The sequence below is a fragment of the Gymnoscopelus microlampas genome (genome assembly GCF_963454915.1).
Source record: "Gymnoscopelus microlampas genome assembly, chromosome: 14".
Taxonomy (NCBI): Eukaryota; Metazoa; Chordata; class Actinopteri; order Myctophiformes; family Myctophidae; genus Gymnoscopelus; species Gymnoscopelus microlampas.
Genome location: NC_139951.1, coordinates 51,331,971 through 51,357,060, shown reverse-complemented (window position 1 = coordinate 51,357,060; position 25,090 = coordinate 51,331,971). Strand labels below are relative to the sequence as shown.

At 41.0% G+C, this 25,090-nt stretch overlaps 2 long non-coding RNA genes across 2 annotated transcripts; both read right to left on the bottom strand.

The window, feature by feature from the left end:
* Positions 1-301: 301 nt before the first annotated feature.
* On the bottom strand, positions 302-3,547 carry LOC311059803. The gene is made up of 3 exons (XR_014602211.1): positions 3,416-3,547; positions 922-998; positions 302-363 (listed from the first exon to the last, which is right to left on the bottom strand). It is a non-coding gene; the product is annotated as an uncharacterized lncRNA (long non-coding RNA).
* Positions 3,548-18,450: 14,903 nt separating this feature from the next.
* Positions 18,451-21,570, bottom strand: LOC311060423. Its single transcript, XR_014602256.1, has 3 exons — positions 21,492-21,570; positions 19,707-19,834; positions 18,451-19,257 (listed from the first exon to the last, which is right to left on the bottom strand). It is a non-coding gene; the product is annotated as an uncharacterized lncRNA (long non-coding RNA).
* Positions 21,571-25,090: the final 3,520 nt, after the last annotated feature.

The window sequence follows — 25,090 nt, the reverse complement described above, 5'->3', positions numbered from 1 at the left end:
CGAGTCGTTGATTTATATATTGTTTTGTGGGGCGGGTTGGGGCGGGTTCGGTTCCGTGGCGGGGCGGGCAGGGCGGGGTATGAAAAACCTGACCGTCGCATCAGTAGTGTGGGGACTCATTTTAAACAAGCTCAGTGCTTAATGAGTCTTCCAGTTTAGTAGACCTTGTATAGTGAATTGTACTTCCATGTACTGTTGTCATGTCTTACTAAATAAAGTACATCAATCAATCAAAGAAGGTTGATGATGCATCAACAAAGCTCTCTGGATAATAAGCGGCTGCCTGAGGCCTGTGTCTCACCTGTCAGTCCTTGTGGGGAATCTCCCCGGCCGGTCTCCAGCCAGAGGCAGCTTACCATCAACCTGACAAAAGGAAAGCCCAGATACATGACTGGTATATCCTGTTGACACTATGACGACAACAGCCCCGCTAAACAGACTCCAGTCCCTTCACTCGTACAACAAGGAGCACAAGAGACGCTTCGTTCTGTCTGTGAGGACATGTCTATATAAACGTTCTGTCTCTGAGGACATGTCTATACAAACGTTCTATTCAATAGGGAGAGAGTATGAGAAATCAGAACATTATTTTGATGCTTTTCACTGTTGTACGGACAGCAGTTGAGACGCAGTCACTGATTGGCCCGATCATTTTCTTATTTCTCATACTCACTCCCTATAGGCTGAAGTCCAGACTGATACCGGGGAGGAACGAGAGGGTGAATACACGTTATCAGTCTGGACAATGCCAGGCTAGGGGTATAACACGGAGGCAAAAGAAGAAAAGGAACAGGTGTACAACACAAACACTAAGGAAGAAGGGACATTACTAGACCTAAGAAAGTTCTCTGGTTGGGAAAGAGCAGCTGCCAAAGCCATTGCATGTCTGAGGTGCCATGCTCAACAAATGAAGGGTCTTACACTTAAGAAAGGTGAAGCCACACGTGTTGTCAACGTAACAGAACCTGAAGGTCTGGAGGGCTCTGGTCTGGAACGTCCTGCATGAGATGAGGAGAGAGAGAGGACATATATAAATATTAACATTAAACTGAATGACTGTCTGGTTACCCTGAATGACAGCTCTGTCACTATTACAATGTCTCTCCTCAATATGAACACAATTTAAATGTCTCATCTCTATATAATATACACTTTAATATCATTAAAGTGTACATTATATTATGTCTACATTCTCTACATGTCTAGTTCAATGTGCATAAAGTACTTAGGTCATTACTGTGTTTGGTCACTAGATGGCAGTCTAACAACATATAATGGACCAGGTTCTCAGTCTAACTGAAGTGATTTCTCCAACTAGATGGCTGTATATAGAACAGTTAATGATAAAACATAAACATAATAATTCTACATATTATTGTGTTCATTGTTTAGTAAACAGATCTTTCATAATGTTTCACTGATCATAGATTAAAGACTTTATGAACAAACAACATATTTATTATAGTTTAATCTCTACCAGTGAACAGGATGTAAAGAGACTCTCTTACACAATGATCACTTTGTTATTAATTAACTCTGGATCAATATTATACTGATGTTTCATTAGATTATATTCTAGAGACACAGACTGTGTTCAGTTGTAATAAGTTGTAAATGCTAGTGATTGACCAGGATAAGACAGATAATACATGTTAGTGAACATAAAGTTAAACTCATCTTGAGAGATAAAGGCTCTGGTCCAAAAAAAGATCCATTTCACTTTGGGGTGTGTGGGGTGAGGTCTGTGTCTTTTTTTATTTATATATATATATATATATATATATATATATATATATATATATATATATATATATATATAGTGTAGCCTATAGATGTGAGGAGTGAGGACACATTTACACACTCACTTGTAAACCTGTTATGTAAAGTAGTGATTTGGGTATTTGGGAGTAGTGATTTGGGTAAATAGCAGATCTACGATACGATACGATACAACTTTATTGTCAGCTTTCACCGAAATTTGCTTTGTGTCCATGACGTCACCGTTCAAGATACAGGCAGGACATACACAATACATTACACAAAGTACATTACAGGACATACATCACAGAAGCAGACAGAAACAAGAACAGTAGAACAAATCCTCTTGGTTTACCGACTTTGGTTTAAAAGCAGAACAGACTGATGTACAAAAGAGTTCTTTAGCCTGTTTTTCTTATATTTAGGGACTCTAAACCGCCTCCCGGAGGGCATCAGTTGATATTCATCATTTAAAACATGTAAGGGGTCAGAGGAGATGCTCTTTGCCAGTCTAAGCATACTATTGATCTGGGCCTCTTTAAAGGAACGTAACACAGCCTCGACTGGCCTACCAACTATTTTAGCGCAGATCTTAATTTGGCTATACAGTTTGTTCTTATATACCATTGATAGGCTGTTAAACCAGGCCGTGCTACAGTACAACATCACAGTTTGAACAACAGACGCATAGAAAAGAGACAAGATCTGACTGCTAGCACCAAACGATCTAAGTCGGCGTAGGGAGTACATACGCTGCTGTATCCTCTTACAAATATAATCAATATGAGATGACCATGCTAAGGTGGCATCTATCATCACCCCCAGATATTTGTAAGATGGGACCTGTTCAATAGCTGAACCATGGATTGTCACCGGTGGTGTCTTATCACCGGGAGCAGGACCAAATATAATTTCCTCAGTTTTCTTAGTGTTGATAATCAGATTATTTTTGTCACACCACTCCACAAGCCGGTCAACGCTACACTGGTACTGTTTCGGGTCATCACTGTCAGTCATCAGAGCTATTAGCGTAGAGTCATCTGAATATTTCAGAAGAAACTGATTTGACTCGCAGGTGTTACAGTCTGCCGTGTAAAGAGTAAACAATACAGGAGAGCTAATGCAACCTTGGGGTGCACCAACTCTGGTCCTGATGGGAGAGGAGAGTGTCTTGTTTACCTTTACATACTGAATTCTGTCAGTGAGGAACTTAAGATAAAACTGAATAACAAAAGGATTAATGTGTAACTGAACCATTTTAGTGAGGAGCAAGTCCGGCTGTATTGTGTTGAAAGCAGAAGAAAAATCTAGGAAAAGTCCTCTAGCATAGGATTTTGGTTTGTCAAGATGTTTAGAGATGACGTGAACCAATGTGACAACTGCATCCTCTGTACTACGACCCTGCTTGTAAGCGAATTGAAATGGGTCCTGTGAGTTAAATATCTACAAGCTCATAACGCCTCGCAGTGTGAGCTTGTAGATCTACTATTTTCACAATATCTTTCTTACGTAATCTAAATATAAACATACAGATACCCTGTAAACACTTATACTGTATGTTGGTTTGTTTACTGTTGAGTGACAACATTAAAGATAAACCCCTAAATCATTAGTTGGGTCCAGACCCCCCACTGGACAAGTTGATAAGGTTGTATACCTCAGAGTCATGTGTTGTAGGATGTGGACACGGTGTGGTCTAGCTGTCTCTCCTCTCTGGGTCTAGATGGTTGTTTCTTCATCTGGTTGATCTGTGGTGTGTTAGAGGTCTGTAGCAGCTGCTAGTTCTGCTGTCTCTGCTTTACACTGATGTCTGGTGGATCCTCATCACCTGACTAGTCTGTGGAAATAATAATAAACTTTATTTGTATACAGGAAGCACCTTTCATGACATCACATGCAGCACAAAGGGCTTTATATATTTAAAAAAACGACAAAAGAGAAATGCAAGCAAAAACAGACCAAAAACATGATCAGGAACAAATTAAAAGGAGGCAAAGATCAAATTAACTCATTTTGTGCCACATGACGTCTAAGACGTCACGTGGCCTGACGCCCCGTGCGCCACATGACGTCATGGGAAAAAAAAAGAAAGAAAAAAAAAACATGTTCAGAACCCAAAATATGATGATTTGAAGATGTGCTGCTCCATCCACTCCTTGTTTAACCTATAACTTAAAAAGGCTGTATCTCGCTTCCTAAGCACTTTTTTTTTTTACAATGAATTTTGCCTGTGGCACTCAGAGCCAAACTGCCATAAATAAGCATGGCATTGAATGAGTTAAAACAATACAGGAAAATACCAGGAACAAAACAACAAATACAATGTAATCAGCTAAAAGCAAGAGTAAAAAAGTGGGTCTTGAACTTGTTTTTAAAGCTATCTGTGGTCGTTGTCTGTCTTATATGTAATAGACGCCTTATCAGACAACGTCACACTGATATGAAACAGTATGCGCGCACAGGTCAGCAGCAAAAGAACCCCACCGCTCATAAGATGTAATGTTAAAGTGGTCACAGCCTCACGTGTAAAAATGCTTCCCATCAAACTTTCAGATGCTGTTTTTCTCCCAGTATGGAGGAAGCATGCTTAGGATTGTTACTGTGATCTCTGCCTCTTGAAATATATAATCCTTGGTTTCTGTTGTGTGTAAATAATGATAACAACTCAAAGCAGTTGTCCTCCAAACCCCTCCTCCAGTCTGTCTGTCTGTCATAAGAACGGAGGGAGCGGTCTGTGATCATGACACCAGAAGGTCTTCCACGCAGAGAACGGCCGAGAATAGCAGATCTCCAAGCTCACAGCAGTCGCATCCGTGACCGTGACGCGGTTGTGAGCTTGTATGTCAGCTGTTCTCGGTGCGCGATGAAGTACATATGTCTCGCTAGGGCGCACCTCACTAGCCTACATACAGAGGAGGTTGAATGAACTGAAACCAGCAGAACCCCAAAACAGCAGGTTTGGGGATCTGTTGGGAACTCATTACATGTGCGTCCAGTCTCAATGTTTGTAAACAAATAATTGGTCTATGGGAGCTTGTTCCAACATATTTTTTATATTTCATGTTTGACACCTTGAGGAGGTCAGCACTAGATGACCTGAGGAGACGGTTTGGAACATATTTGGACAGGCAATCTAAAAGGTATGAAGGGGCTTAGAACAATGAAGTGCCTTAAAAACTATTAAAACTATTTTAAAATCAAACACTACTGTATGTTGGTTTGTTTACTGTTGAGTGAGAACATTAAAGATAAACCCCTAAATCATTAGTTGGGTCCAGACCCCCCACTGGACAAGTTGATAAGGTTGTATACCTCAGAGACATGTGTTGTAGGACCTGGGAGTGGTGTGGTCTAGCTGTCTCGTCTACGGGTACAGTTGGTTGTTTCTTGATCTGCTGTGGCAGAGGTCTGTAGAGGCTGCTGGTTCTAAAAACACTGCTGTCTCTGCTTTACAGTGATGTCTGGTGGATCCTCATCACCTGACTAGTCTGTGGAAATAATAATAATAACAATAAACTTTATTAGTATACAGGAAGCACCTTTCATCACATCACATCACATGCAGCACAAAGGGCTTTATATATAAAAACAACAACAAAAGAGAAATCTAAGCAAAAGAACATGAACACAACATTAAACAACACAAACATTCAGATTAAAAACAAGATGAAGAACAAATCAAAAGGAGACAAAGATCTAATTAAAACAATACAGGAAAATAGCAAGAACAAAACAACAAATACAATGGAATCAACATAAACACAAGAGTGAAACAGTGGGTCTTTGAGCTTGTTTTTAAAGCTATCTATGATGGTTGCCTGTCTTATACTGTATGTAAGCAGAAAGATGCTTCAACATGTTTTTAATAATACATTTTTGAAGGTTAGTATGATGACCTGAGGGGACGATTTGTAACATATTTGGACAGGAGATCTAAAAGGTATGAATGTGATAAACAATTGTGCCTTAAAACTATTAAAACACATTTAAAATCAATCCTAAAAGTTACCAGGAGTCAGTGTAAAGATATTAAACCTGTAGTGATATGTTTTCTCATCTTGGTTATAGTTAAAACTCTGAACAAGTTGTAGTGTGACTCTGTCAGTGCTTTACTTATGAAGGACAGAACTAAGTACATTACAGTAGTAGAGACATGCATGAGAATGTCATGCAACTTTAGGTATTTATTATATATCTGTTCTTCTTCTTGTATTGTATATGCTGCTGCCTTGGAACAGGAAACACAGAGGCCTCTATACATAGACACCATGTACTGTAGGCAGAACCTTTGTTAACACACTAGGTAAGGAGGGGTTGTCACTTATGTATGTTTGAACATTGGTTGGTTAGAGTAGTTAGGTAGGCAGACCCCTAAGGTCAGCTGATCAGTTGCTACTAATTGAGCTCACGACTAACAAAAGGTCTAGAGGCGACCGAGCCTTCACTGTGGACACCCTGAGGCTCTGGAATAGCCTTTCTTTTAATATAAGAGCCTCTCAGTCCATAGACATTTATAAATCACTATTAAAGACTTCTACTATTTATTTTCCCTGGCCTTTGAACACAGTTAAACAGTTACATCACAACTATTGTCTGTACCACACTATGTTCTGCTATGCATGTTTTAATCGCTGCTTGTATTTATATGGTATTTTTGCACTGTATGAATTGTAACATTGTTGTTTTTTGTTTAACATTGCTCAACATCCGGTTATACAAACTGTGTTTCATTATGTTACCAATCCATCCCTATACAGTGAGTAGACCTAAAAGGGTTTCTAACACTGATAAACCCTCTTGTCTGTGCTGTAGATACTGGTAGTGTGGTCTGTGGTTGTCTTATCTCCTATCAGAACCTCTCCCTCCACCAACAGTACAGATTTGTACCTTTTTACACACATCCTATCAAAATGGTAAAGGTCTTTCTTCCTGCTCTCAGATGTTTGACATGTTAGAGGTTAATAGAATGTAAGCAGACGTGTTGAAACAAGAGTTTAAATCACTTTTTTATTCAGCCTGTGTCCAGTCAACCTCCGTCCAGCAGGTGTCAGTACTGCTCCTGTTTCGGCCGCAGAGGGAAAATGGCAGAGAACTAAAGAAGCTTGTTTCAACCCGTCACTTAAAGTTTATTGACCACTAGAATGTCAAACATCTGAGCACAGGGAGGACTAGCGTTACTTTATGGATACTATTAAAGGAGCTCCTGTCTCATACAGAGCTACTGAGGAGATGAACCTGTGGTTGGACCTGGCTGACGCGCCGACACTATGTTTGATCTGATACCAAACCGCTCGCTGTGACTCAGTGTTCTAATGATACCATGCAGGCATTTCTTCATGCAAAAAACTATTTATTTACTTCACCGTGCAAACAGCATCTTTTGGGGTTCCATACACTGATCAGATAAATTAATTTGTGCCACAGGCTGTTTGAATAGCGGTAACCTGCAGTAACCTAAGGTCAAAAACCTTTGCCCTTCCGGGTCAAACCTCTTGGGAAAATACCAGGAACAAAACAACAAATACAATGTAATCAACTAAAAGCAAGAGTAAAAAAGTGGGTCTTGAACTTGTTTTAAAGCTATCTGTGGTCGTTGTCTGTCTTATATGTAATAGACGCCTTAACAGACAACGTCACACTGATATGAAACAGTATATGCTCGCACAGGTCAGCAGCAAAATAACTCCACCGCTCATAAGATGTAATGTAAAAGTGGTCACAGCCTCACATGTTAAAATGCTTCCCATCAAACTTTCAGATGATGTTTTTCTCCCAGTGTGGAGGAAGAATGCTTAGGATGTTTACTGTGATCTCTCCCTCTTGACATATATAATCCTTGGTTTCTGTTGTGTGTAAATAATGATAACTCAAAGCAGTTTCCTCCAAACCCCTCCTCCAGTGTCTGTCATAAGAACGGAGGGAGTGCTCTGTGATCATGGCACCAGATCAGAAGGTCTCCCACGCAGAGAACGGCCGAGAATAGCAGATCTCCAAGCTCACAGCGGTCGCATCCGTGACGCGGTTGTGAGCTTGTATGTCAGCTGTTCTCGGTGCGCAATACCGTTGCGCGATGATGTACATATGTCTCGCTAGGGCGCACCTCACTAGCCTACACACAGAGGAGGCTGAATTAACTGAAACCAGCAGAACCACAAAACAGCAGGTTTGGGGATCTGTTGGGAATTCATTACATGTGCGTCCAGTCTCAATGTTTGTAAACAAATAATTGGTCTATGGGAGCTTGTTCCAGGCCGTTGGCCCATAACAGCAGAAAGCTGCTTCAACATATTTTTTATATTTCATTTTTGACACCTTGAGGAGGTCAGCACTAGATGACCTGAGGAGACGGTTTGGAACATATTTGAATGAGAATTGAATAAGTGTGGAAAAACTCATTGGTTTACGATTGGAGTCATTGGACTAACAGCTATTTCACAAAACTTGAAGAACAAGGCACTGGATTAATAAAGCTTGGCTGTTAGCCTGGTCCGGACCAGGCTAACTTCACAGCTAAATTGCCATAGTAACTAAGGCAGGATTGCATCAATTTTCTTTCGTGAAACCGGATCATGGATAAACATATCCAGGTTTACTGGCTAAATTAATCTGCCGAGCTAACTCAGCTTTCATTTAAGCCAGGATAGCCGAGTAAACCCGGTTTAAACCCGGTTTATGCCTAATCCAGGTTTCGTGAAATAGACCCCTGGTTCTACCAGATCCAGGCTAAGCCGGACTTCACATCAAATCAAATCAAACTTTATTTATAAAGCACATTTAAAACAACGGAAGCTGACCAAAGTGCTGTACAGGGTTGAGACAAACAAAGCATCAACATAATTCAATAAGCGCACGTAGGCGCACAGACAAAAACAATACATTGTTAAGACACAGTAGTGGATCAAGGGCAATTAAAAGCCAGAGAGAAAAGGTGGGTTTTAAGGAGGGATCTGAAAACCCTATGGACTGGGCGGATCGGATGGGGAGAGGGAGGCCGTTCCAAAGTGCGGGGGCGGCAGCAGCAAAAGCGCGGCCACCCCTGGTCCTTTTATTGGTTCGAGGGACGATCAGTAATGACTGATCAGCAGACCTTAGGACCCTGGCTGGAGTATGTGGTTCTATAAGCTCAGTGAGGTATGGTGGAGCTAGCCCATGTTGAGATTTAAAAGCAAATAAAAGGACCTTAAAATTAATTCTAAAATTGACCGGGAGCCAGTGAAGTGAGGCTAGGACTGGACTGATATGCTCACGTCTTTTTGTGCCAGTAAGAAGGCGGGCCGCAGCATTTTGGACCAGCTGTAGGCGCCTGATAGATGACTGTTCTAGACCGGTGTAGAGGGAATTGCAGTAATCGAGTCGTGAGGAAATGAAGGCATGGATAGCTATTTCTAGTTGTGGTCGGGGGAGATAGGCCTTGACCTTAGCGAGAAGTCTGAGTTGAAAGAAACTAGCTTTAACAACGGAACTGATGTGTTTGTCGAACTTAAAGGTGCTATCCAGAATTACATGACGTGTCAGCTTGTGTCTAGGCCTAACCCTTTGTGTCTTACAGTATATATACCATCTGTATTTGTACTTGTGACATAATAGTGATGTCCATACATGGCATGTCCGTTTGTCCTTAGGTTTGGCTGGGACCCGTCCGTTTGTCCTTAGGTCCCAGCCAAACGGACAATACCATGCAGGTTCTAAATGGGACCTTACACTCAAAGAGTTATGGTGGTCCTTGAAATTAAAAGTTTGAGAACCACTAGTGTTGTAATTGTATAGCAGACATGAAGCCCACATACCAGCATCTGACAGAGTGACAAATCGGTTCCAAATGTGATGGAACAGATTCCGGTTCCTCAATGTTGGATCCGGTCCATCCGGTTCTGGACCCCAACTCTAGTCATCATCATCTATGGGTTGACTATAATCCCTCCTCAGCTTGAGAGAGACACATTTGACACGGCAGTAAGCATCAGAGATCTGCCCCACAGTTTCCCACGTGTCCTTCTCTTCACAGTAGCACTCGATGTTACGGAGAGAACTACATGAAGAGACACAAACAAACAACCGTGAGAGACATGTCTGGTGTGGACCAAACGACACCTTTTCTCAGACATTCATGTCGGTATTTACCGGCCATTGACCGGTAAAATGTTTAATTGGCCGGTAAATATAAACACCACCGGCCACCGTGGCCGGTTGGGAAAATGAGGCTATTTTATCATTTAAGCCTATTATTAATATTATTATTTGCATTAAAGTAGTTGGCTACAACCGTTACAATCATAATCATTTAAAGTTTATATCATGATCTGACTGTGGTTTAATTCCGACAGCCTGCTCGGTTGCTGCTGTGCGCTGCAGTTATAGAATAGCCTATTTGTTGTACGATGGTGTCGCGCGTTGAAAATATCAGAGCTACAAGCTCACAGCACGTCGCAACGCGTCGCATTGTGAGCTTGTATGTCTGCTATTTTTGAGCACAGCTGAGAGACACAGCTGTGTCTCCTCCTGATCAGCGCTGAGTAGGGTTGCTCTGGCTCGCTCGGGTGTTGATAAACAGAACCGGGATTTTCCGAGGTGATAGAACCTGTACCAAGCCGGACCCAATTGTCGATAAAGGGACTCGTTCCGAACACGTGTGGGTCGTGGATATTATGCAATCACAGTGACTGTCTGTCTGCAATGGATAAAGTGGTGAAAGTTGGTGAAAGCAACTATAGAGGCAAGTAATCAACCTCGCGCAAGGCCACATCATGACATATATAATTAACGTTAACAAAACAAAACAAAACCTACTTTTGCATATCAAGGTTGAATGAGAATCGATGTAAAGCCCAAAATATATATTCATTTGTTTATACTGTGCGACGGTGTTGCGCAGGGAAACCACAGCCCGAAGGGTAATTAGGACTCGCCCCAAAACACCCTCGCCCCCATTTTTCAGTCGGACCAGCGGTTCTTGTATTCTTGTATTTGTTTTAGCCTACTGAGGATAAGGGTAGATATAGGTTTAGGATTAGGTATAGTTTTACTGAGGTTAAGATTAGGAATAAGATTAGGGTTAGGCATAGTTTACGGATATGTTTAGGAACACCGCCGGATTTTCCCCGGGGCGACTTTGTTTGGGGACGAGCCGCGAGCGGGAGTTTTGGTATTCGACTCGCAGCAGTTCACTCATGCCCACTTTATTCATTTCATTTTTGGCAAGCAACATCTCTGCATGATATAGACTATAGTAGATCATATAATTTAGTTATCTATAAAAACAGGAACAGATTGCATCTGTGATAAGTGGAAAGAAGCGCAGCTCTAACGTAACAAGGTGTAATGATCAGTTGGGTGCATGTATGCAGTGCAAATACGCATGTGACGTTAATTATAATATATGGCCGGTAAATGTATTCTTTGGCCGGTAAAATATAATCCTGCCAGCCATGGTGGCCGGCCCAAAAAATGCCTAGCGGAAACCCTGATTCATGTAGCAGCAGTGTCATACCTATCATAATCGTCGACAGCGAAGTCCTTCCCTCCTAGTACGTAGTAGATCAATCCATCCACCACAGCCATGCTAGGTGAGAAGCGTTTCACTTGCATGGGGGCACACATGGTCCACTGGTTGGTCTTAGGCTTGTAGCACTCCATCCTATTTTCCATTGTCCTTTCATCATCATACAGACCACCTATAGACGAACACAAATTAACAGGATAGTAACTGTTAGTGTGTTTTATTAGGTGAGTCTACTATGGAACTAAGATCAGTGGTGGAAAGTAACTTAATACATTTACTCAAGCACTGTACTTTTACACCACTACAAGTCAGAGGCAAATACTTTATTTTATTTATTTTTGCAATTAAACAGTTTACTACTTACTTATTAATGTTGCTCATTTTGATTATTTATACTAAACAAACATTAACTGATAAATGATGATTATTATTATAGGTTGAGCTACACAGCTACTCCACCTGTACCAGATCTAACATTACAGTGATGAATACATTAATGCATTACTTATTACAATTCAATATACAACTGTGAAACTGTGAAAGGGGCCATTCTGCATATTGAGTATTTTTATGTTTAGTATTGCAAGTACATATGAATTTTATGCCTATATTTTTGTACTTTCTCTTGAGTAAAAAAATATTTCTATATTCTGGTATTGTTATTCTTACTCAAGTAAAAAAGAAAACAGAGTACTTCTTCCACCACTGACTAAATAGAAGTAAGATACCTGTAACATAGATCTTTCCATTCAGAACACAAGCAGCTGATTTATTACGTGGAATCTGCATAGGAGCGACTTCTGTCCACACTGATGTTTTAGGGTTGTACTTGGCCACCTCAAAGAGCATTGATGCACCACCTAGAGTCCAGGAGGACACACACGTCAAAACATTGATCACCGTCAACAGGAGAAGCATGAATACATAATAATACCAAAGGATTTGTACATTTTCAGTGAACCATTATGCTTGACATACACTAACACTACATGAAAAACACAACTTCATGAAACCCAGCAGGCTGAACCAGAAGATAAATAAATCTGTTCCATACCAATAAAATAGAGCTGTCCAACTAGTGCGACCACATCACAGCTGTTAGAATCGTAATGCGCTGCCACACCGACAGAGTGCATGATCTGCCAGGTGTTTGTGTTGGGGTCGTAGCGTTCCATCGAGTTGGCAACCCCCCAGCCCCCCACTGCAAACACATATCCATCCAGCATCACCAGACCTATGTAACATGTGGAGTTGAGCAGAGAAAAAATAAAAGTAAAAATGATTAAGTGATTACCTTGGCCATAGGCGCCGATCCTGTGGGTGCTCAGGAGATCGAGCACCCCACGGGAGACAGCGAGCACCCACTGGGAATGCGCCGGTCGGACGGTTAAAATGCTTTGTAACATGCACACTGCGCAGGATGCATGACGGCCGGTCTGGGCCGGTCTTACGGGTCTTATGGGCCGGTCTTATACCACACGTAATGCTGAAGAGATGTCTGTCATTAATACTCTCTCTGTACTCTTTAAAGTCTGATTATTAATTCCTTGTTCCAAAAGTTATCATCCGCCAATAATCAAATTGCACAACTTCGACTCCCATTGGCTAAATCATAAATCAGCGCCCCTGACCTTGGCCATATGCACTATGCTGCATCTCATTGGGTAACCAAGGCAAAAACACTTTGCGGTTATTCCAAAACAAAGACAGGGCAACAGCTCATTTTAAATGCTGGAAATGTGATTAATGTGAAAAAACTATCTATGATCTATGTTATAATTTGGCATTCTCATAAATAGGCATGCAACAGTATACCGTATTACCGCGGTATGAACAGCCACGGTATTGATACTGTGAGATTTCCGAGCTCACAGTATTTATTTATGTATTATTGCATGTGCATATGCACAGCTCCACTCACACAAGCCGCAAGAGACTTGTGATATAATAAACCATTTCACTTCATAAGCGGTCAGTCACATAATACAATTTCACAGTCAGTAAAAGCCCTGCTTGGTTTTGATTTAAACATCAGCTGCAGTACATTGAATGGGAGTTTCCTACCTGAAAAAAAACCCCAGATCATATTGTATTCCATTGGCTGCCTCTTGATTTAGTCCAAGCAGCTAAAATAGGTTTTTTTTTTTTTTTTTTACAGAAAAAATGCTATAATGCTCAAATGCTCTCAGGCAGGATGCCATCTGTGCCATCACTAGTTGTTGATGTGTGACTGACTGATTATTACTGTGCACATGTACTAAATAAGACTTTGTGTTTGAACATAAATATGCATTTTGAGAACACAATGTTTTTTCCCGCGCGGCGCATTCCTCCCCCACACCTTCAGCTGCTGGCTAGAGGAAACACTGAGACGCCTTTTAAAGGGATAGTTCAGATTTTTTGAGTATTTTCTGTAGGAAATACTTACCATTAATGTAGTGGTTGCAAAGGTATTAATTGATTGCCCGAGTCCCGTGGTCAGAGTTATGGTCCGTTTCTGATAAATATGAATGTAGTCGTCATTTGTATTGTTGACCTATTTCTACCATATAGAGCAGGTTTCGTTCAATTTCGACCCCTCTGTCACATGGTACTATTTTTTGTGTCATATATTTTGTGAGTGAGTAGGCTGCCGCGGCGCAGTGATTCTGGACACAAACATTAGTACCATGTGACAGAGGGGTCGAAATTGAACGAAACCTGCTCTATATGGTAGAAATAGGTCAACAATACAAATGACGTTAGTTTTTTAAATTTATTTATTTTTAATGAGCGGCCCCCACAAAATCTACTAATCTACCGAAACTACTTCATATTTATCAGAAACGGACCATAACTCTGACCACGGGACTCAGGCAATCAATTAATACCTTTGCAACCACTACATTAATGGTAAGTATTTCCTACAGAAAGTACTCAAAAAATCTGAACTAACCCTTTAAGAACCTGCTCATTTTAATACATTTCCATATAATTAGATATTAAATATAAAAGCAACTGATATTGTCTGGAATTATAATCTGAAATGTGTAAATTTGGTTACAGATTACAGATCCTAAATTGATTGACTCTGATGGTAATCCTCACCTGATGTAACCACAGCATATCCGTTTACATCCACGGGCAGTCGTCCAAGAGCCTTCCACTGATTGGTCAGGGGATCAAAGCTGAAAACTTTATCAAAGCCCTCTAAAGTTTTAGTCTCTCCCAACGTCACGATCACTTCAACAAACAGAGGAGAAGGAGCAGGTGAGACAGAGTAGATTTAAGAGTTGAAGGAGGAACCAAATGTATTTCGTTGAACTATCAGTGTTGTAGCCCCAACCCTCTGGAACCCTCTCCCCATGGAGATTAGAACTCTGGGATAGAGCTTTCAGTGTTGTAGCCCCAACCCTCTGGAACTCTGTCCCCAGAGAGGCAGCACCAAATTAGCAGTCACTGAATGAATCTCATGGAGAAAATTGGTATGCATTTTGACATGTATAAAAGCGCAAAAAACTAAATGAAAGCTTGAATTGTAAACTTAAAATAATGAAATCATGATGCAACTAGAAGGTCTTCACCAGATCAGGTAGGTTATTGGGGCCTCGTGGTGGCGCTATAATAGGCCAATGTGAAAAGGGTGGCATTTCTTCCTCGGCATAGTGGGAATGTGCGTGCAAAATTTCACGGAAGTTCATGATTTGAGGCATTTTGTTCAAAACCAATCCTGCAAACTTTGGAAGCCAATCAGGAAGGAATAATGAAGAATTGAACGGATCCGTCTTGATCACATGACCAACATTTCACGGCAATTGCACACTGTGTTCATGATTTGAGGCATTTTGTTAAAAACTGACCACTCCTGCAAAATTTGGAAGCCAATCTTAGCCAATCAGGATGGAATATGAAAAATCCGAAAGACCCGTTTGATTTAATGACTATAGAGATACTGTGCATTGATTTGTGTGATGTTTGGACAAAATCTGTATGAATAATAAAAAATAAAAAAAGGTTTTGCAGAGATCGGCCTCCTGGTGGCGCTATAACAGGCCGATCTGAAAAATTCGGGGGCAGAGATTCTCTTCTGACATCCAGGGAGTGTGCGTGCACAGTTTCGCTGCAATCAGACCAACGGTGTCGGAAATTAGCTGTTCAAAAAGAGCTAACGGACAGACACACGGACAGGGTGCAAAACATTAGCCTCGAGTGGCCAGACAATATCACTGGCGAGGGCTTTTCTTTTTTTCTAATGGCAGATACATCTGGAACCAAGCTGGCAAAACATAGTCTTGGCCATGCCTTCGGCCTGGCGGAGACAATAACCATTATGAAGCCTGAATAACAAACCTATTTTTTATTGGCAGATAAGCTTTTTCCAGCATCATCAGGGCCAACATGCATGCATGTGTTCAGCAGGGTACCTGTGGTCCTGCGTGGGCGTGGTGTGTTACAGTAGGGACGCTCCTTGGCTTCAGAGATGAACCTCTGGCTCTGAGGCTCAACCACAGTGAGGAGGTAGGAGGGACTGACGAGAGGCAGACGGATGTGCTGTAGCACCTAAAAGAATGCATAGAACACCAAGTATTTACTAATCCAACTGGAACAACGTTATATAATAACTATGCATATTACCAGCCAGTAGCACACATACAGTAGATGCCAAATATGTATTGGAAAGTTACTCTAGAAACTAACATGCATTTAGAAGACCCCTGACACATTGATAGGCAGAGACCTCTGATCGTCTGGTAAGGTGAGAATAAGAAATGACTGACCTTTTCAAAGCTCTGCATGCATGCACTAAGGAAGAGAGTGGGCACTAAGGAAGAGAGTGGGCCCTAAGGAAGAGAGTGGGCACTAAGGAAGAGAGTGGGCACTAAGGAAGAGAGTGGGCACTAAGGAAGAGAGTGGGCACTAAGGAAGAGAGTGGGTACTAAGGAGGAGAGTGGGCACTAAGGAGGAGAGTGGGCACTAAGGAAGAGAGTGGGCACTAAGGAAGAGAGTGGGCACTAAGGAAGACAGTGGGCACTAAGGAAGAGAGTGGGAACTAAGGAGGAGAGTGGGCACTAAGGAAGAGTGGGCACTAAGGAAGAGTGGGCACTAAGGAAGAGAGTGGGCACTAAGGAAGAGAGTGGGCACTAAGGAAGAGAGTGGGCACTAAGGAAGAGAGTGGGCACTAAGGAGGAGAGTGGGCACTAAGGAAGAGAGTGGGCACTAAGGAGGAGAGTGGGCACTAAGGAAGAGAGTGGGCCCTAAGGAAGAGAGTGGGCACTAAGGAAGAGAGTGGGCCCTAAGGAAGAGTGGGCACTAAGGAGGAGAGTGGGCACTAAGGAAGAGAGTGGGCCCTAAGGAAGAGTGGGCATCTCCATGTTTAATTGGACGAATTTGTTAAATGTTCTTAAAGTATACATGATGTGAACATGCAGGTACATCATTATAATAATAATAATAATAATAATAATAATAATAATAATAATAATAATGTATACATTACATCATTATCAGACCTACACTTATCATTCAACTTCTTATTTATGCCCAAAATGACTGAGTATACAGGTTTTGTAGCGATTTGTAGCCAATTATAGAAATATTGTGCCTTAATGGTCGAATGTTCCAGCATCCTCTAATCATGTTTAATTACATTACTTCCTGATTATTAACTATTTACATTTCTTTGGGGGTAAATGAACCAGTTTAACATGTTGGTGCCCAGTCTCTCTAGTGCCCAGTCCCCTTAGTGCCCAGTCTTCCTGGTAGCACAGCTAGCATTAGCTGAGTAATGCTATCTTTAGCTGTATGTATGTATGTTATTGTTAATACATAAACTCACCCCCTCCATCACACTGCCGTCCACCTCCATTATTCCGTCCATTTAGAGTTAATATTAACTGTTATAAATGTTCTTTAATCTGATCATTAAAGTGATTTCAATGCTTTCTGCTCTCTCTGCTGCTCCTTCACTTGCAGTTGTCGCTTTAGATGACGTCATCAAACGGCGTGCGTGTAGTTTTATAGCAGAGAGCTCTACGCGTCAAGAGGTAACGGTTTAATATACGGAGTAGCACTGCCCTCCTCGGGCCACATGTGTGTACTGCAGCTGCTGTTGTGTACATAGAGCTAGAACTAATGTACTGACAGTAACTAAAGTAATAAAGTACATGTACTCAAGTACATGTACTCCCCACTTTATGGACAATATTATTATTATTGTTGTCATCATTATTATTATTATTATTTGCAAGCACATGACTTTGACTACATTTGTAGGAAGGGAAAACATATTATATTTGACCACTTAAGCCCCTATTTAAATATAGTGAAAGTAGCCGATCTACAAGCTCACAACACGTCGCAGTGTGACGTGTTGTGAGCTTGTAGATCGGCTACTTTCAATATATGTTTAATAATAATAATAGGTGTGTTGTGGTTCAGTTCTATAAAGAAACAGACAAAGTCAGACTTTTTTATTACATATTCATTCATCTCAACTCATTGTTTTACTGTGTGAGACAAAACAAATATATTACAAAGACAAAACATTCAGAACAATAAATACATCATGTGACGTGTGTGTGCGTGTGCGTGTGCGTGTGCGTGCGTGCGTGCGTGCGTGTCATTCTGTCTGTCTGTCTGTCAGACAGACAGACAGACAGAGGTCTGTCAGATTGGGTTGTTTATTGGGTTTGGGTTGTTTATATAACCCAATTAAAGGTTCTTTAAACCCAACAAGTTGGGTTGTTGGGTTGGTTCACTTACCCAACAATAGGTTGTTTATATAACCCAATTAAATGTTATTTATACCCAACAATAGGTTGTTCATATAACCCAATTAAGACTTCTTTAAACCCAGCAAGTCAGGTTGTTAATGCATTATTATTTTTTATTACTAATTATAACGGGTTGTTCCCTTTTATAATCGACATTTCATTGGCACAACTGATGGTCATTAATTTAACAAAAGTATCACATTATCACAATTTGTTGGCATTTACTCACCTCTGATCCTTTGTTTGTTTTCTTGATCAAATATATTCTCACACCAATGTAACAATAATGATTTATTAAAATTCTAGTCACAGAATTTAACACATCAAAATATAAAATTCCCATAAAATTTCACAACATTTCTCCCCTTTTAAACAGCATCAAAACATTAGCTTTCCATTTCACTGACATAAAATGTAAAAAGTAATGACACTAAACGGTCACATAAAATTCCACAACATTTCTCCTCTTTGTAACAGCTCCAAAACATCAGCTTTCACTGACAAAATGTATTAGAGATTAGAGAATGACCATAGGAGTTTGTAAACACTTATGAACAACAACCGTTATGTATGAACAAATGAAAAACGTCTCATCTCTGAAAGGAGAAGACAGAGTGCACAGTGCTCTAAGTGAACGGAGCCTGCCATTCTTCACAATATGTAACTGGAATCATTACAACCCTAGAAATAATATGGCAACAAGCAATGTATCAACCCTCGAATCATTAAAGTCCTCGAACAAGGACTTGAATGAGGACTGCGCCAGACAGATTTCTAATCTTTCTGCCACCAAATCACCACAGGAATTCAGTGGCACTGGACAACATCTGGCTGATAAGTTAACAATTAAAGTGGACCCTTTCTAAAGTTACCAAGGATGTGATCAGAGCAGGGGAGAGGGGAGAGAAAGGCAGAGATGGTGGGGGGGATCCAGGTCAGTCTACTTGCAAGCAAGTATTTGCGTCTTCAGGAACTTCACCGCTGGGGAAACAGTTCCCTCGAGTCCATAGACGACATCCTGGAAGAATTGCCAAGTAGGCAAACACTGACATGTATATTGAATGTCAAAGACATAAAAGGTTTTGAAACATGTGTCCACAGCTGCAAGAGCCGTCTCCGTCTCAATAGCCTTCCCTGAGATGATCACAAAGGCTTGAGAGCTTGCATCCCATCCGATAGCAGCAGCACGAACGGGCACGACCTGGACGCTCTGGCCTGCTCCAAATACTCCACCATGTTAGTTCCGACCTATGATGAGAAAGAAAAGAAAAAAGATAATTATTTCTACCGGTGCAGAGCAATTGTCATCAGCTCTCTACTGAAGCTCTTTCAACCCCCTCCCACCCCGATCATCTGATTTAATAGAGCTCTATGAGAAAGAAGCGTGACGGCCCTAAATTCAATGGCGTAGTCTTAAACAATTTATTCTGGGTGTGTGGCCAGTCTACTTATGTGTGGTCTGTGGTTTATACATCCCACGTCACTATGGAGTGATAACTTACACCGAGTTACAACTTGTAAGAATAGTGCTTCATGAAATGAGTATCCTGACAAACGTTAAGCTGTGTCACTCATTCCACGAATAGTTGCACCTCATTGTAAAGAGGAATCAGGCTTTCCAACAGTGTAAAAGAACAATTGCAGTCATTTAGCTAAGAATTTATATTATAATTTCTGTTCAAAGGTAAATTACTTACAGGCTTAACATCAATGAAGAATCTTTTCGATTCTTCCACACTGGCGCGGACCACTTTTCTGCCATGTCTATAAACAGGCGGAGGGAGCATGACAGGCAGCAGCATCAGGGCTACTTCTCCCCTGGCATCTGTAGGAGGACAAAAAAAAAAAGACAGCAACGCATCAACATCAAAATCACCCTCATCACCTACAAAGCCCTGAACAACCTTGCCCCCTTATACCTGACTGATCTCCACCGCCACTCCCTCATTCGCCGCCTCTGCAGACACCAACCCACTCACCCCTATCACCAAGCAAGTACCACACCCTGGAGCCTTCACCATCGCCAGCCATTGCCGTCTAGAACTCTTGACTTCCCTCATGCAAATGTCAACTCAAATCCCATCAAGATAACCTACATCTGACAATCCTCCTCTGCCATCACCCTCTCTCTTCTTCCAATGCGTTTTCCTTTTGCAGTTTGCTTACTTGACTTTCTTGTTTGATTGTTTGTTTTGTTAGTTAAGTTCTTATGTAAAGTGCATTTGAGTACCCAGAAAAGCATGATATAAAACCGAACTCATTATTATTAGTGAGGTATTCTTTACATTTGCTAAGTTAGTTATAAAATAACTATTTTACCCAAATTGATCTGAGGAAGAGAGTGGGCCCTAAGGAAGAGAGTGGGCACTAAGGAAGAGAGTGGGCACTAAGGAAGAGAGTGGGCACTAAGGAAGAGAGTGGGTACTAAGGAGGAGAGTGGGCACTAAGGAGGAGAGTGGGCACTAAGGAAGAGTGGGCACTAAGGAAGAGAGTGGGCACTAAGGAAGAGAGTGGGCACTAAGGAAGAGAGTGGGCACTAAGGAGGAGAGTGGGCACTAAGGAAGAGTGGGCACTAAGGAAGAGTGGGCACTAAGGAAGAGAGTGGGCACTAAGGAGGAGAGTGGGCACTAAAGAGGAGAGTGGGCACTAAGATAGAGAGTGGGCACTAAGGAAGAGAGTGGGCACTAAGGAAGAGAGTGGGCACTCAGGAAGAGAGTGGGCACTAAGGAGGAGAGTGGGCACTAAGGAAGAGAGTGGGCACTAAGGAAGAGAGTGGGCACTAAGGAGGAGAGTGGGCACTAAGAAAGAGAGTGGGCCCTAAGGAAGAGAGTGGGCACTTAGGAAGAGAGTGGGCACTAAGGAAGAGAGTGGGCACTAAGGAAGAGAGTGGGCCCTAAGGAAGAGTGGGCACTAAGGAGGAGAGTGGGCACTAAGGAAGAGAGTGGGCCCTAAGGAAGAGTGGGCATCTCCATGTTTAATTGGACGAATTTGTTAAATGTTCTTAAAGTATACATGATGTGAACATGCAGGTACATCATTATAATAATAATAATAATAATAATAATAATAATAATGTATACATTACATCATTATCAGACCTACACTTATCATTCAACTTCTTATTTATGCCCAAAATGACTGAGTATACAGGTTTTGTAGCGATTTGTAGCCAATTATAGAAATATTGTGCCTTAATCGTCGAATGTTCCAGCATCCTCTAATCATGTTTAATTACATTAACGATGATTAACGACATTAATTACATTAAGATGACGTTGTCATCCTGGTTAAACAACTCACTGGTTGTTCCTTTACTCACATGTATTTAACATCTCTATTAAACACCATTCTAACATCAGCCTCAATCCAACGTCCATGTAAACAAGCTCTCACAACACGCACACATAACGTAAACATGTATATTTGTACAACACACGTAAAACTCATGAACACAAAGACAAACACAGCTTAAATAAACATACCTCGTTGTTTTAGACGTTTTAAACTTTAACAACAAACACACGTTCCTCCCGCAGCTCCTCTTCAAAGGGACGAGGTGTTACACCTAACTGTGTCCTCCTGACAACAACACACTACAGAAGATCAGTTCCGGACACAACAACTCCTGTGTAAAATGACAAGTCTATGTATTTTTGTGACCTGCAGGAGGAGCTATAACACCAACATTGTAAGAAAGTGAGAGCTTTTGTAAAACAGCTGTATAAATGAATACATTGAATAAATGCTGAACCCTCCTCAGGACAGAGTAAGCAATGAGCTGTCCCATAACCATCTCCAGTGGTGCACTGGTGAATGATTTATAGCATTGAAATGGAAATCATCCTTCATACCAAACTATGAATGTATGTCATGGAATACTGAATTGGCATATGCTAGCATTTTACTTTGAGCTAAAAAAGCAATATTTTACACTTTGGGCTATTCAAAAATAGCAGATCTACAAGCTCGTATCGCGGCACTCGGTACCGCGATACGAGCTTGTAGATCTGCTATTTTTGAAACATCGTGAAAATGAGTGCAAATCTTTGAATATAAATACTTTTAAAGCGAACATTTTGAACTCAAATCTTTGCTTCTGGGGGGTCCCTGGAACAAAACATTTTGATGGCGGTCCGCATTTTGGGGGTCCTTGATATGAAAAAGTTTGAGCACCACTGATATAGAAACATACGTTTTTCAGAAAACTGTTGGGATTTAGGAGACATGTAGAATCGGCTTCAGGTCTCAATGGGTTAATTGACACAAGATAAGATAAGATAGATAAGATAATCCTTTATTGCAGATGTTATATGGTGAGTAAATAAAGACAAGTAGCTTTATGAATGTGTCGGCAATGAGTCCTTTCCACCACTAGACAACGTAGGTCTGCTAAAAGACAGCAGGTTCTGACCCCCATCATACTACAAACTATGGCATTAGAACCACAGATGGTTTAGTAAATACCATCACATAAAATGTAATATTTTCTACACATGTCTCTCCCCTCCCTTCTCAATAGCAGGCACTATATATTCTGAAATGTGTTTAAGCCCCTCGTGGGTTCAGAGTAAAATTAACACTATTTACCGTGATTTGCTACCAGTCCTGTAATACACACTGGAACTGATTCAGGGGTGAAGTGATTTTCTGCTCATCTTGAACGTATACAATAAAATAGTTTTCTATCTCCCTGTGTTCCATATGGTCAGATGTGCAGTCACTCTCTCCACGTTTTAAAATGCAAAGAAACTTGACTTTTTGCGTCTTATGTAGTCAATAGTCACCTGATATACTGAAGCTTTATTTGAGCATATCACATATTTTTCAGTAATATCCTGGCTACTACACACTGTTCAGTTGACAGACATTTAAGATGTTCAGTTGACAGACATTTAAGATGTTCAGTTGACAGACATTTAAGATGTTCAGTTGACAGACAATTAAGATGTTCAGTTGACAGACATTTAAGATAGATGTTCAGTTGACAGACATTTAAGATGTTCAGTTGACAGACAATTAAGATGTTCAGTTGACAGACATTTAAGATAGATGTTCAGTTGACAGACATTTAAGATGTTCAGTTGACAGACATTTAAGATGTTCAGTTGACAGACATTTACGATGTTCAGTTGACAGACAATTAAGATGTTCAGTTGACAGACATTTTAACTGGGAGTTACAATGTGTCGGTCACCCAAAACTAGTTTGGGGGTTTTATGTGGAAAAGTGTATTAATTTACTTCATTAACTATATAACTACAACTACATAAACATCAAACTAGCAGAAAATGTTCAAATCACAATTATCACATCTATATTTATCTTTGTACTAAACTTTTAAGGTGTATTCTTTTTTACCATATGTTTTTTAGGACCTTTATGGTGTCTAGTTCAGATGTATTCTTGTTGCTCTGGTCAAATAATGGCCCATGGGGTTCATTTTAACCCTTTATGATACCTATTCCCAATCAAACCATAAAATGAAGATAACAGAAAATACCATAACTCTTGAAGTAAACAACCTACAGAGACAAATAAACACATCTTTCTATATCATTTGGACTCAAGGAATTCATTAAAGTGGTTAATATGAAGATTCAAGCACATTTTGACTCTATTTGAGGACAGAAACAGCAAAGAAAATAGCAGAATATTTTGAAATCATATCTATATTTCTCCTTGTACAACATTTCTAAGGTGTATTCTTTTTTTACCATATGTCTTTTAGGACCCTAAATGTGTCTAGTTAATCAGCGATTAATCATTATTAATTATTATTATTTTTATTTATATATATATATATTTATATATTTATTTATCATTATTATTATTATTAATTCATCATAATTAATTTATTCTAAACTATTGAAATGTTTTGAAATCTATCTCATACTCATAAGGACTATTTGGAATAAGACACTTGCAACACTGATTTACTTACTGATTTACTTTTTAGCCCAGGGGCGAAGAGTCAGCAGTCTCGTACACCATCGTCCGGGGAGGCACAAAGCGAGGAAAGGAGCGCTTGGTTGATAACCGTGGGTTTACCTACACCAAGCACAAGACGGAACCATAATACACCACGTGGCGTTGCAGTCAACGTGCACTCAAGTGAAATGTCTCAGTGAAGCAGGTTGGGGAGTGTTTTGTTGCTGTGGGCAGACTTGACCACAGCTGTCACAGCGGAACGCCTGCCATTGCAGTAACTCCATTGTTTAGGAAGAGCAAGGAACAAAAAAGTGCGTGGATATGTACCGCCGGCAGGCAGAGAGTTCAGGCTCTTGGTGGAGATTTCCTGCTCTGATTCTCTGTGGGTCTAGCTCCTGCTAGCCGCTAACTGGCGGCTATTTTGGGCTGAAAGTCCTCCTTATTCGGCGACCTCCAGGCCCCAGGCTGGGGCAGGCTGTTGTCCTCCTCCGATGTGGACGGTGGACGGTCCCGTAGAGATTTCAGGCTCTTTACCGAAGAGTTTTCCTGCTCTGAAGACAAGCGCAACATTAGAATATTGCTAATATAACCGTGGGTTCACATATGGCAAGCACAAGACGGTGGCGACGCCATCTGAATACACCACGTGGCGTTGCACTCAACGTGCACTCAAGTGAAAAGTCTTAGTGAAGCAGGTTGGGGAGTGTTTTGTTGCTGTGGGCAGACTTGACCACAGCTGTCACAGCGGAACGCCTGCCATTGCCAATAAGGTAAATTAACTAGTGATTTTGTGTGTGTATAATGTGTAGACAAACCAAACTGACCAACTGATATTGCTAATATAATCGTCCGGTTGAGGGGGGTTGAGGGGGTGTCGCCCCCCGTGACGCCGGGCCTGTTCCTAGCTAGGAGACTTTATCATGACACAGATGCGTTCCCTGTCCTAATGGGTTAAACAACTAGAAAAGACAAGTCTTAACAAAATGTTTTGATCAAATAATAACATTGGATTTGCTTCAAGGCGTTGTCCTCTTCTTCTTGTAACCCCCTCCACCACTTCTACCAGGCGCCTGCTTGAAGTGGTCAGAGATGGCAGCGCTGACCAGGTTCTCCATTGTCTCTCTGAATGTCTTCTGAACGGCTTCTGCAGTCA